Source organism: Pinus tabuliformis, chromosome X (genome assembly GCF_031772625.1).
Source record: "Pinus tabuliformis cultivar Carrire ecotype Pingquan chromosome X, CPIR1, whole genome shotgun sequence".
NCBI lineage: Eukaryota > Viridiplantae > Streptophyta > Pinopsida > Pinales > Pinaceae > Pinus > Pinus tabuliformis.
In genome coordinates this window covers 430,033,204-430,049,155 of record NC_142308.1, presented here as the reverse complement: position 1 = coordinate 430,049,155, position 15,952 = coordinate 430,033,204, and the positions used below count along the sequence as shown (strand labels likewise).

Genomic DNA, 15,952 nt, shown 5'->3' with positions numbered 1-15,952 from the left:
ATAAGGTGTTAGCTTACTTATAAGTGATGATGATATAAGTTAAACAATAATGGTTTAGGGATAATGTTTTTTTAAAATAAAATAAGGGCTATATAGTAGCTAGTATATGCACTTAGTTTAAATACAACTTAATTAAACTAAAAAAGAATAAATACATAAATATTTCAACATAAAAATAAAACAACTAATTAAACATTATATTATTAAATGTCATCACTAAAAATTAAGAAAATATGATTAACTAATATTGTTTATATTAACATATATAAACTTAATATACATTTTTATATGTGCCAATTTTATTTTTAATTAATATATATCATTTTTATCACAAATTTATTAAAAATATTTTTTGATATGATAATAAGACATCTTAAATTGAAAATATGGAGAAAAAACTATAATTCCTACAATGAAAAAAATCAAAAACAAAAAACAAAAAATTAATAACCAATAGAAATGGAAGTTACTAAACATCCCATAATAAGACCTCAACCAATCACTTTACAAATAAATAAATGTAAATAATAATAATAATAAATAACAAAAATTGAATTCCTAATGTTAAACTATGGATAAGCGACATAAATTTTAATTTTAATTGAAATTTGATGTATTTTCAAGAAATGGAGATAAATAATTTGGGAATTCCCCAAAATTTTCCATTTTACAATGCTTTTATAGAATTTACTCTGGACCTTTTGATGAATTTTAAACAAGTCTAATATGTAAGGTTATTGCTTAGTACCTGGCTGTTATGCAAAAAGTAATTGATAGCAGAAGTATAAAAATTCCCCTTGTGCCCATGCATAAAGATCTTAAAAAATTTTAATTATTAAAACTTATGAATTGCAAGGTTTATTTAAGTTTTAAGTAAGGAGATTTTTATAGTTGAATTCAAAAAGTTAAGATTCAGTAAGTGTTTAGTTAAAACAATAAAATTTCTATTTTGCATTAAAATCATTTATAACAAAAAATTACACAACACATGGCATGAATTGGCTTTTGTTTGTTGTCTATATTCCTAAATAACTAATGCATCTACAAATGCTTATAAGTATTTACATTGCATTATTTTCCAATTTGATATGTCAATGCCTTGTATGACTCCTACACATGTTGCCCATAAAATCAAGCTAGCTATTGACCGTAGGTAAAAATGTTTGAAAGAAAAATATTTAATATCATAAAATCAAACTAGCTATTAAAGGTAGGTAAAAATGTTTGAAAGGAAAACATTATATAATATTAAAGGAACACATAATTAATTATGAAAAGGCATATTGACTTACGGGCATATCAAAGAGCTATAAAAATTTATAATGAAGGGGACATTGTTTTTTCTTATCGATACATATTATTTTGAAATATGTTGTTAGTAAAGAAATAGTTAAGTTTTAAGCATTTTATATTTTTATGAAAAAACAATAGAAAAATACTTATAAGGATTGAGAGACTCTAAGTTATTAATAGATTAGATAGACAATATATGCAAAATTGAGACTATAATATTAGTTCCAATTAGAAACCAATTTATGAAGGTAAAAAACATTTTCGATTATATATATATGTGTATAATTCAACTCAAATGTTAATCATTTATCTAAAGAAGTTGTATTAATGTAGGAAGGGACTCAAATGCAACAAGAGTTTAGAGGAAGAACTTAGGTTGCATTTTCATAAATATATATTGATATAGGAAGTGATAGAAAATCATAAATGTGTTTGTTGGAATTTTTTGCAATTGTTGCAATAGTATTGGAGTTCTAGTAGTAAAGCTTAAAAAAGATTTTGTTGAAGATTTATCATTATAACTTAGGAATATTTTATTTAAGTAGTGACATAATAATTTTAAATGTTTTTCTTATATTAAATAGATTATATATGTTAATATTATATATAAAAATGAATTTATAGATAAAGAAATTTAGCATTATATATATATATATATATATATATATATATATATATATATATATATATTAAACCGTCAAAAAGAGTATCATAAAATAAAATGTGATTGTTAAAAAATTTAAAAAACTTGAGCAAATTTTGTAAATTATTTTCAAAAGTTACACATTAATTAAAAGTCAAACATGAGTTTGACACACTTAGTTATAAATGAAATTTTCATAAATATTGAGATTTGATGTGTGTACTATTATGACACCTGGTGGCATAATTGAGATTTGATGTGTGTCCCTTTTTCATAAATATTGAGATTTGATGTGTGTATTATTATGACACTTGGTGACATGTAGAGTTTTTTTTTTAAATATATTTTTTATTTCTGACAAATTCTATTTATAACCCCATAAATTAGTCATTTCATCTATATGAGCCAATAAAAAATAAAAATTCAAATTTCAAAAATTATTTTTTATTTTCAAAATATTGAGTTTAATAGTTTTTTTTTTTAATTTTAATAGACATTATAAATCTTTTTAAAAATTTCAAAACTAATTAAAAGTCAAAGCATTTTGAGTGTAGAATGATTATAATATAATTTGCCATAAGCAAATATAATAATACATATAAGTTTTGTATTTTTCAAAATAATATAAATTATTTTTATTTTTATTTTCATTTTCATTTTATAATTCTACTTTATGTGTTTTAAAAGTAATGTACTCTTATTTATGTGTTTTAAAAGTAAAGTGAATAAATATTTTGAGAAATCCTCTTCTAAATTAGTTTTAAATTTATTTACATTATGTTGAAAATACAAAACTTATATATACTATATTGTAAATGCCTTCAGTTTTTAGCCTAATGGCACTATAAATGTCTTATAAGTTTAGTTGGATTAATTAATAATATCATGGAATCGAGAATATGGAAATAGTGTTATGTCTTTCTAAAGTATTTTTATATTCTCTTTACATTTACATTTATGGTAAATAAAATCATTTTTATAAAGGTCATTGTAAATATAGGTCTTGTGAATATGATATTATATTTTTCGTATTAGTATTTATTAAGTTGATTATATTTTTAATTTAAAAAAGTGGAATTTTACAAATTATTTTTCTAATTTTAAAAAAAAATTATTAGCATTTATCTCTAATGCTATTGGTTATGAATTTGAAAATGTTAATTATACTAATTAACTAAATTAAATTAATAATATTAACTCTTAATCACTATAAATTAATAAATTATTAATTAATTAAACTAAGTCGTAGATAATAGCTATTATGTAGCCTTGTTTTGTAATGCTTCCATATTTTGTGACTATGGTGGTGGTTATATAATTAATATAGTTTTATTTTAATTTAAGGAAAAACATGGTATAATAATACTAATACTAATTTGGGGAAAAAGAACTAAATTCCAAAAATAAATTTCCAAACTTATATCAATTTTTTTTATATGAAAAAAATATTAAATTAAATTCAGATATCAACTATATAAATAGTTTATTTTCTTAAATTTAAGTTTTAACATTATTATATAAGATAAATATAAATTTTTAAAATATAACATATATTTTTTTTTTATAACCCCAAATATTATATATTTTCATTATCACTTTCTATATTTTATCATGTTAATATAACTAAATTCTGACATGAATAATGTACATATACATTTCTACTATATTATCACATAATAACATATTTGGGAAAATAAGCATGAATAATAACATACTCATTTATAAAAACAATGAATTTAAATAATATATGTGTAAAATTTTATTTTATATGATAATATATTTATTAATAAAAGATAAGTTTAACTAATGCATTTTTAAACCATATGCATACAAATTAGGCTTTCTTCCCTTTGTTCATACATACACAAATTTTATATGAGATAGATAAAAAATTTAAATTTTATTTCAAATGCTTCTTTATATGCCCTATCACTTATTAATCTTTTTTCTAAAACTTTGATATTTTTCTTTTAAACATTTGGATTCCTTTCACTTAAAAAAAAGACGAATCTAAAAATAAAAAATACATATAAATTTGTTTTCTATCTGCTATTAGATGCTAAAGTGGTCTTAAATTGTAGGCACCTTCGAAACATTATCAGATCAAACTTGCATTACAAGGATTTCTATTATATTAAATGTATTACCTATATACATTATCGAATCAAACTTATTACAAGGTTGTCTATTATATTAAATGTATTACATATATTTAAATTGATAGGCAGGGAGTAGCTACTATGTAGCACTTGTAACACTTGTTACGTTGATGTCGATGACAATGGTGATAATTGTTGATAGAAAAATATTTGTTTAATATGGAATGCCATTGGAATTGTGTGAAAATTTGTTGAATTTGAACGTGTGAACTTTGCAATTGACTCACCATTATTTTTTTTTTTGTAAAACTTAAATGTAAAATCAGAAACTAAATTCTACAAACAAATTAATTAACTGATTATTGTGCTAATATCCTCTCTCCAACTCAGTATGAAAGAGATGCTGTAATGTCTTGTTATGTTATATAAACACTTTAACTCAGTAAAATAAAAATAAAATAAAATTAGTATAGAAGAAATGTTGCAATATCTGATTATGTTTACATCGAAAATGTTTGGTTTTGAATCTATTCACTGCCCAGAATCCCACAATCGTCTACTCTTTTATTTTCCACCATTCGTTGGACTGACTTTTGTTTTACACCGTTGGATTTGCCAAGGCACGTTGTCGGACATTGCTCACAGACCATGCTTCGTGTTCATGAAAGGATTGCCCACAGACCATGTGTATTTGATCTCAAAGTGCATAATTTGAATCACCATAGCTCACTATGGTAACAAAGGTAGCATCCCTGCAGATGCCTAAGGTCACATTATCTGTACATCGTCAGGGCTGTGAAGAAATGTAAAACAAACATTGAAGCATTTTTTGCAATTATCGACCGATGATAGTGATGGCACACGACTCAGCTGCACTTCCGTGAAATTCATCGTGCCTTCCATCTCCTCAATATTTCTTATCCCATAAATGTCACAATATGGGGTAACGTGTCTTTGTCATTTTAGGAGTTGGAATTAAAGGAAAATTAAAATTGGAATATTTTTAAATGTGGACGACCATAAAATCCACATCGATTTGAGGGGTTAATATTTACATTTACTATTTAAGTATTTAAATAATTAAATTAAATTATTATGTGAAGTTAGATCATTTGTCTTATAAATTTAATTTGGCAAAATATCAAATTAATTATTAGAGATTATTAGAGGTTTAATAATCAGTTTGACACTTGCTAAAATTATTCATAATATTTTTGGTTTTAAAGTATTTTAAAATTTTATAAATTTATTTAAATTTAAATGATTTGTTATGGATTAATGATAATTTGGTGCTACAAAATATTTTAAATGTTATGGGAAAAAAATGGTTGATATGTTGACAACAAAACAAACTAAAATTAGATGTGTATTATGCCCCAAGTTTAAAACATAATCTCTCTAGTGCTAATCAAGTTATTCAAAAAGGGTATAATGCAATCTTTTAGGGAAATAATTTTTTCGTATACGATAAACCTCTCTGTAAGATGTTGATTGCTAGGAAGAAGACAAAAAATAATAAAATGTATGAGACCATTAGCTCATGGATTGGAAGTAAGCAAACCCCGTGTTGTTGTTGTTATTGGGTTCCAAATTGTGCTTCCTTTTCAGTTCTTTTGACCTTTTTTTTTGCTAGAAACTTCTTGAATTTTTTATTTATTGATGAGACATCCAATTGATCCTTATCGTGGAATGAGTTGGGTGAGTGCTCATTCTTGTTACTTATATCGTGTATGTTTAAAACATATATGTTTTCTCTTGTTTACCTAGCGAGTCCTCAATATCCAAATCATTGGGTGGCACATTTCCACCAACATTCCAAGTGCCTACTAATATTCTACTAAGAACAAAAGAAGAAATATTATGAAAAGTGAGTTGTGGCTCCACACCCTAAATTGATAAAGAACAAAAAACTTGAGCAAATATTTTATATTATTTAAAAGAAAATATATATTATATAAAGATTATTTTTCTCTAGGAAAAAAAACTAATAATGAACCTTCTTTACCAACCAACCAAACATTATTAACAAGTAAACCTAGTTATATGAAGGGGTTTCATTAAAATTGTTCCTTAACACAACTTTTCCCAATCTTGAAATGCTTGCCATATTTTAAATATTTAATTGCTTAGAAACCTTTTCAAATAACACAATGCAGAGTAATGTCATTATGCAACAAGTCAACACATGTAATCGTCACTGGACAAATACAATATGGAACACTACACAATTAGAAATTGACATTGCAATACCAATCAAGTTTCTAGCAAAACGTTGTCAAAATAAATCATTGGCAATTTTACCACTAGTAGTTTTCCACCATAAACATCCATACAAAGCTCTTTGTTTTCTGTGTGCATAACTTTGATAGCATGTTACAACGAGATATAACATTAATAAATTCTTTGAACCTTCTAAATTGGAAATTTAACATGGGTCATAGGAACAGCATAATATTAGATGCATCTTTCCATGAACTTAATGAAATAATGGGATCTTTGGAGTTTAACTCATATTGTTATTTATGGAAAAAATAAATGATACACTATGCTAAGGTAAAAACCATTTGAGATTGAATAAAGGAAAGGAAGCATGGATAACATTTATGAAAGGAAATCATTAAATGTCCTTTCTCATTTGCAATACAATTTCATTCTATGTATCGATTGGGAAAGGAAATCAGCAATGCAATCAGTCAATTGGAACAAGTTAATTACTTCTACTTTTTGATATAAAATCAGAGTTCATGTATTTGCTTGGTTTCCCATCTGGCCTAAGCAGACTACAATATGTATCAACCAACATTGCAATTGGACCATTGGGAGCCTCTTCCTTTGTTCCATACTTGAACTCATCCAAAATTATCTTATGCATCTCTTTCTAAACATCATTGAGCTTTATCTCATTATTATTTTTAGGGCACTGTCCTATTGCACGTTCCCATTGTGTCCCACTGGCCATTTTCAAAATGGTCTACTGTAAAAGATAGCAGGAAGGTAATGCCTCTGAAACCCAACAGTAAGCAGATCCCAGTGGGCATGTCTGAAGGAAAAATAGAAGCCCAACTGCTTGGCTTTAATTTATTGACACTTGTGACAACCCACCACCTGATATTTCATAATGTAGACACCTGATATTTTAAACCATTGGCCAGAGGATAAAAGGATGGTATTCGTATTTGGTAGCACAGTCACCCACTATGGGTCTAAAACATCGAAATGAAGCTTGATTACTCCTTGAGGGACGCCCTTAAACTCTGCCTCTATGTTTTTTTACTAGATATGGTGACCAGAGTACCATGAATGTAAAGTTATATGATGCAAAATATCAGTGCACATTTACATTAGCTTCATCTTTATATATGGTTTTAGGATGTTCTACATGCATAGACTAAATTTTCAATTGGACATCAAAGCTAAGAAAACCATATGAATATAAAGACAACAACCGCCTTGTTTTGTAATGGGTTGTTTTGATATTCAAACATACATGAGAAAGCATACACAATAGATATTGCATCTGATTACGATTTGCCTCTTCTTAGTCTACACAAGAATCGTTCTGATGGAGTCCCTAAAAATCAAAAGAAACACAGACAAAAAGTGTGAGAGACTTAATAATCACTAGCACAACCATAGATGTGATCAACTATGTTATTGGATTCACCACACTAGGGTGGAAAAACCATTTCTAATCCAAACTAGTAACATGGAATTGCCAAATGGCACAAGAAACCACACCAAAAAATGCATTGTTTCCCCAAAAACTACAAGCCAGAAAATAAGTAGAAATAGACCTCACAATTGAAAGCCAAACAATAAGTAGAAATAGACCCCATAGACTGCAAGCCTTCAAACTATGGGTTCAAGGATAACTTGTAAACTTTCACTATTATGTTTATCTGAATAAAATTGTAAGTATCAACTTTTGGACTTTTCTTAGCCTGGAAATCTTTACTTAAAGATTTTCAAATTCATGGCATAGCTCGAATAAATTGACTGCTACTAATTACATGGAAAACTGAAGACAATTTTGAATTGACTCAGATGATGACAAGGTAGCAACACTCTCTACAGGGACCATTTCAAGGGAATCACCACATTGAGCCAAGTCACGATAAACAGACCTATTCATGTCCTCACAATCACATGGTTGTTCTAGTCGATTTCCAATAGTTACATGATTAGCATGGATTTCAACCTTCTGCTCTAGTGTTGATATTGCATTACCAAGATTATCTGCAAGCCCTACATGGCCGCAGTTAAATGTGCATTAGCATATTTTTGGGGTACCGCACTCACAATCCTTAAATTTGGGACAATAGTTGTAATTGCATGCACAATTCACATATTTTGGTGATAATTCATTCAGGATGTTTTATGCATAACTACAAGACAAACTTGCTACTTCAAGCACAACAATGAAAGACAAATCTTCCCAAATCTTGGCCAGATGATTTTCCATAATCTTCCATACCTTCGGTTTATCTTTGCACCTTTAGGGGAAACTGCTAGTATATAAACATTTTAACTCACTAAAATAAAATAAAATAACTAAAATTAATAATTTATAGTTGGTTTTTGAGCTTCACTTTTTCAAAACCTATAATTTTGTCAATTATATTTTTATGTAATAAAATGGTTTCAAGGACAAGATATATATATATATATATATATATATATATATATATATAAACCAACTTAACTTTTGTATTATCAAGCTCTAAGAGGGATCCAATCTTTCGAGGTGCAAACCTTTCTTTAAGTTTTATACTCAGAAAAAGAGTTTGTACCTTGGAAGATTTATTCGCACATGTGTGGAAAATCTGTGATAGGTTAACCCGATAATGCAATATAAATCAAAGCAGAATACTATAACCTACTTCTATTATCAATTTGCGGAAGCTTAAAGATCGAGCTGAACAATATAACTAGAAGAAGAAGAATCAATGGCACAATACACATGAAAATACTTTGGGGAAATCCTCAGATAAAAACCCCACACTATTGTATTATCATACATGGTGGAAATACATAGGAATTATACAAAGCCTTAGCTCTCACAACTAGCCAGCTCTCAGTACAATCCTCACAGATGCTCACAAGAAATCTTGGCTTCTCTCCAGCCTTCCTCTCTGCCCTCCAAGCTCCTATTTCCTTGTGTTGTTCCTTGTGGATGATTAGCCTATTACCAAGTGGAAAACCAAGCCTTCAAAACTGCGCAATCCTCAAGGATGAATCCTTGACTACATGCATGAGTTTTCTCCATGAGAAAACACATGCAACTAATAGTACATTGTCCTTGAACATTAATCTCAACTAGGTCTTTCTCAGAATAGACATGCATGAGTTTCTGATGAGGGAATCTTTAGTTAACTGGAGTAGCACTAGTTGAGTGCATTAATGCATCAACTGACTATTAACTCACTATTAGTTCCTCAAACAGTTTGGAACTAATTTAACTGGACTTAACTCAGTAAACTGAGTTAACTAATTACAACTCAAAGATAACTCAATCTTATCTCCTTAATTTAAGGGATAACTCTTGCATGACTTCAAAAAGACTTTTAACTTGAATTTCTCCAACTAATTAATTTAAAATAAATTAATTAATTATTTCCAAGTAGCTGTTAAGACTAAATTCGATTTTAATTCACAATTTAATTCAAGGACAAATTAAATTGGAATATTCTTGTTGCCATATTTCAACACTCCCTCTCAACAAGAAAGGGATTATCTGCCACCCCGATCCTGTCTCTATGGAACTCGAATTTACACTTTGACAATGCCTTTGTCAAAATGTCAGCATCTTGCTCCTCTGTCGAAATATACTGCAGCAACATGATCCTCCTCGCTACACAGTCTTTGAGATGATGATATCGGATGTCAATGTGCTTGGACCTATCATGAAATACTGGATTCTCAGAGAGTTTGATACAACTCTGATTATCACAATAGATCATAGTTGGATCCATCCTCTAATCAAACAAACCAACTAGGATTTTCCGCATCCAGATGGCCTCACATGCTGCCTGACTTGCAGCCATGTATTCTGCCTCTGCCGAGCTAAGTGCAACCAACCTCTGTTTCCTGCTGTACCAAGAAACTGTCACTAACCCAAGGTTGAAAATCCCTCCTGATGTGCTCTTCCAATCTGATGGACTCCCTGCCCAATCTGCATCAGTGAAGCCCTGTAGCTTCACTCCCTTTGTCCGTTTGTACCATAATCCATACTGAGATGTGCCTCTGAGGTATCTCAATACATGCTTTGCCACCTTGCAAAACATCTTGGTAGGCTGAACCATCGCTTGACTTAGTTGGTTCACCGCATAGCACAAATTTGGTCGTGTGTTACATTAGTGAACCCACAAGCTGCCTGTACACAATAGCCTCTACCACTTCTCTTGAATTAGCAACCTCCTTCCTCCAGTTACCTGCTAGAGGAGTGTGCATGGGCTTGCACTTCTCCATGTGGAATCTCCCGAGTATCTCGTTGGCATACTTGCCTTGAGACACAAACAACTCCCCATCCTTCTGCCACACTTCCATGCCAAGGAAGTAATGCATGAGACCCATGTCTTTCATCTCAAATTCTCTTGCAAGGTCCTCCTTGCAAGACACAATCAACTGATCATCACCAATCAATATGAGATCATCAACATAAAGTACGATGATCAACAACTTACCTTTCACCACGATGTGGTACAGGTTTGCATTCGCTTCACTCTTTGTGAAGCCCAACCCGGTGAAGTAGTTGTCTATCCTAGTGTACCAAGCACGAGGTGCTTGCTTCAGCCCGTACAACGCTCTCTTGAGTCGGCACACATGCGACTCACGATCAAAGGTCTCAAAACCTTCCGACTACTCTATGTACACCTCTTCCTCAATCTGGCCATTGAGGAATGTAGTCTTCACATCCATCTGATGGATCTTCCAACCCATCTGTGCTGATAGTGCCAACATAGATATGATAGATGAGTACCTTGCGACAGGAGCAAAAGTCTCATCATAGTCAATCCCCTCGACCTATGAAAAGCCACGAGCAACAAATCTTGCCTTATGCTTCTCCACACTACCATCAGCAGCTTACTTTACCTTGTAAAGCCAACGGGAATTCACAAATGACTTGTTCTCCGGTCTCAGAACCACGTCCTAAACATTGTTACGAACTATGGAGTCATACTCCTCCACCATAGCATCAACCCAAATCGGCTACTCTACTGCTTCCTCAAATGAAGATGGCTCGGTCTCAACACATTCCCCAGCAAGGGCCATGTATCCAGTGTACCTCTCAGGTGACCTCCTCTTTCTGCACTAAGAAGATGGTGCTCCCACATTCTCTCTCGCATCCTCCAACAATCTGTCAGCTTCTCTTGTGCGCTTTCATCCATCTCTGGAAGACTCTGCTTGAGTGGATGTCTCCACTCCTGGAACCTCTGCATGCGGCTGCTCCGCATCAGTCTGAGGCTCCTCCTCCTTAGGAACCAACAGTTCCTCCACAGCCTGTAGTTGGAGCTCCCTCTCAAGGGAAACTCACATGGCCTTCTGCTCATCAAACTTGAGATCTCTGCGAACCACTGTCCTCCGACTGGTAGGCAAGTACACCCGATAGTTGTGAGGTGTATCAGTGTACCCCACAAATATCCCCAACTCTGTTGTCGGCTCAAGCTTCTTCCGTGCATCCTTTATCACATGGCAATATACCGATGAGCCAAAGATCCTGAAGTGACCCACATCTGGTCTCTTACCAGAGAAAGCTTCCTCTGGTGTCTTCATCCCAAGTATGCAATGTGGGATTCTATTCTGCAAATAGACTGTTGTGTTGCATACCTCAGCCCACAAGTGAAGTGGTAGGCCTTGGTCATGCATCATTGCCCGCGCTGCCCCTACAATAGTTATGTTCTTCCTCTCGGCCACTCCATTCTGATGTGGGTTATGAGGTGTCGTCAACTCTCGTTTAATTCCTTCCGCTGCACAGAAGTCCTTAAACTCTTGAGAGACATATTCTCCACCGTTGTCGCTTCTCAAGGCCTTGATCTTCTTCCCTGATTCTTTCTCGACCAAAGCTTTGAACTCAAAAAACTTTGTGAAGGTTTGGTCCTTCTTCTACATGAAATAAATCCAGCATTTACGAGAATAGTCATCAATGAAAATCACACAATACCTTTGCTTCGCTATGGATGTCGTCGAGAATGGTCCACACAAATCAGTATGAACTCGCTCTAAGATAGCCTCTGCTCAACTATCTCGATCATGAAAGGAAGACTTGGTGTACTTTTCCAAGGTACAACCTTTGCATCTGTCAACTTGCTCAAGTTTACCTTTAGGAAGTCTTGTAGATATCTGTTGCATTATCTTCAAAGCCCCATGATGCAAATGGCCCAAGAACATGTCCCACAACTCGCCAATGTCTTGGCTTTGCACCAATTTTGCTTTCGTACTCAATGTTGCACAATCATCTACCTCTAGTTTATAGAGATTCTTCACCCGAATCCCTATCCTCTTGGTCTGACCCATGGCTATGTGTCTTAGGAATGCCTTTCCTTTACTGAAGACAACATCGTAGCCTTTGTCCTCCAACATCGCGACCGATACCAATTTCTTCTTCAGTCCAGGCACATACATCACATCTGTCAAGGTGAGAGGAGCTCCATGCTCCCTCTGAAAAGCAACCGTGCCCACTCCTGAAACACTATACCTTCCGTCGTCACCCATCTCTATGCGCATCTTGAGGTCTTTTTCCTCCAAGGCACTGAATAGATTTTTATCACCGGTCATGTGAAATGAGGCTCCACTGTCAAGATACCAGACACAACCCATCATTGATGACACCATGCATGCGATGAGGGTAAAGTCCATTTCGAACTGAGAGGCTAATGCCTCACCTTCCAATCCTTTCGAGGATCCCTTCTTGGACTTCTTCGATGGGAAATTAGTCACATAATGTCCCATCTTGTGACAATTAAAGCATCTTACTTTAGACATGTCACCCTTCTTCCCTCCATGAGAAGAATTCAATTTGAAATGGGAAGCCTTCCCCTTCCATTTCCTTGCCTTACTTGCTAAGGCCAGATTTTCTTCATCATCATTCTTGGATGAAGAACCATCTCGTGTGCTCCTCCTGATCTCCTCCTGCATAAGATCCGACCACAGTCGTTCCCAATTTGGCAGTTTCTCCCTTCCATTCACAGAGTCCTGGTAGATATTCCAACTCTTTGGAAGGCCAAGGAGAGCGAGGCTCACCATATCATCATCGACAGTAGTTATTCCCACACTGCCAAGCTCATCTCTGCAGGTGGTGAGCTTGTTCAGATATGTGGAAATAGTATCGCCCTTCTCCATCTTGATTCTTCGAAGCTTATCCTTGAGCGCCAATTTCCTCTGGTCACTACTGTTCTGGTAGAGGTCCTTCAATGTCTTCCACATTGAAAATGGAGTATCCTTCCCATGGAGACTCGAGACAATATGGCCTCGAACTCCCTCAAGGATGATCCGTCTCGCCTTCGCCACACACTTCTTCCGCTCAGCCAACTCTTGTGCATTAGTTGAAGCTGGCTTTGGGATTTCTTAGTCAATGAATTCCTTCAAGCCATTGTCTTCTAATACAACCTCCATTCTATCTTTCCATGCTATGTAATTCGAGCTACCTTCCAAGGCATACTCGAGTCTCAAGCCATAGAACGCCATTGGCCAACCTTGAAGTATGATATGAATTCGATTTGCACCTGCAACCCCGAACTTCAAACTTCGAATTCTCTTCTCAGTATACTGTTCACAGCTCCGATACCATGTAGAAAATCTGTGATAGGTTAACTCGATAATGTAATATAAATCAAAGCAGAATACTATATAACCAGAAGAAGAAGAATCAATGGCATAATACACATGAAAATACTTTGGGTAAATCCTCAGATAAAAACCCCACACTATTGTATTATCATACATGGTGGAAATACATAGGAATTATACAAAGCCTTAGCTCTCAGTACAATCCTCACAGATGCTCACAGACAATCTTGGCTTCTCTCCAACCTTCCTCTCTGCCCTCCAAGCTCCTATTTCCTTGCGTTGTTCCTTGTGGATGATTAGACTATTACCAAGTGGAAAACCAAGCCTTCAAAACTACGCAATCCTCAAGGATGAATCCTTGACTGCATGCATGATTTTTCTCCATGAGAAAACACATGCGAGTGATAGTACACTGTCCTTGAACATTAATCTCAACTAGGTCTTTCTCAGAATAGACATGCATGAGTTTCTGGTGAGGGAATCTTCAGTTAACTGGAGTGGCACTAGTTGAGTGTATTAATGCATCAACTGACTGTTAACTCACTATTAGTTCCTCAAACAGTTTGGAACTAATTTAACTGGACTTAACTCAGTAAACTGAGTTAACTAATTACAACTCAAATATAACTCAATCTTATCTCTTTAATTTAAGGGATAACTCTTGCATGACTTTAGAAAGACTTCTAACTTGAATTTCTCCAACTAATTATTTTAAAATTAATTAATTAATTATTTCCAAGTAGTTGTTAAGACTAAATTCGATTTTAATTCACAATTTAATTCAATGACAAATTAAATTGGAATATTCTTGTTGCCATATTTCAACAACATGATATATTTTAATTTAAAATTAAAATAAATATAAATTCAATCTATATGTATATATATATATATATATATATATATCTTAAACCCCTCGATGTACCACATATGATAGATATGTCACTAAATTCTTCTAAATGTCGCTTGCGCTTTTAACTTAGTCTAAAGAGGTTTCAAATTTGCTTGGAAAACAATGAAATTTACGTCAAGATTTTGATAAATTTTGGAAAACTTTTTGGGAAATCCAAATTACCCTGTCAAGTTTCAAAATTTTGGGTGTCTGAAGGGTTTTTGATGATGCTGGAAATGGGCACTCCTGTCAAATTTATTGAAAAAAAAGGGTCGAATTAGTTTTAGCTTTGTCGCTTAGTAGACAACACCAACATAAATTTCCCTCAAATTCAGACACACCATGTTGGTTACTTGTTATTATCCCTGCCGCTCGACATGATTACACATTTGGTAATGCGTTGAACATTATTAGTTTGGTCAACTGTGTGAATTTTTTTTAAATTTAACAATGTCGAACTTTATAGAATTATTTTTTTATTTTTTATAAAATAAATTATTAATATATATCTATGCTGCTATTGGGTGTTAATATTAGAAATCATTAAGTCCAAATTAAATATTGATTAAGTATTTATTAAAGGGAGTGTGAAGGAATAATTCATAAGAAAATATGGAATAATTCATAATCAAAGTAGACTTACTCTAGAAGTCTACTTATGACCAAGACTAAAGATGAGGATAATGAGAGAAGTTAGGGTTGAAATCACATAAAATTAGCTTAGATATTTGTGGAGACATTTATGGAAAAACTTGTGGAGGAGGTTCAACCAATTAGCCAAATTAATTGTTTGTTATGAGAACCTCAATTCCATAATACAAGGCATCCTCTTGTGAATTATTTATCATTATTTTGTAAATCACTGAATTAAGACTTAAAAGCATTTTCTCCTAATATTCTGTCTCAAATTTCTGATATTTTGTTTTATTCTCTCCCATCAATTGGCATCAGAGTGCACGGTTTGCTCTTTGGGATTAAGAGAGCGAGAAGATCTATTTACAGCTGCATTGTTGAATGTGAGAGTTGTCTTGGGCTTATTGTCAACAACAGAAGTAGTTGCCCCATCATCACTTGGGACAACGATTTGGAGAGTTTCCACTCGGAGTACGTGAAGGTTGCGTATATGAAACAAAGACTGAAGATATTGTGTGTCACGACTAAGATCAGAGTTGAAGTTGAATGCTTGAGAGTCACAGAACGCTGAGGCAACAGGGTTATAAATATTTATTTATTTTTATT

General features: G+C 32.8%; 1 pseudogene; it reads right to left on the bottom strand.

The window, feature by feature from the left end:
- Nucleotides 1-6,652: 6,652 nt before the first annotated feature.
- LOC149140403 (protein trichome birefringence-like 24) lies at nt 6,653-8,497 on the bottom strand (annotated as a pseudogene).
- Nucleotides 8,498-15,952: the final 7,455 nt, after the last annotated feature.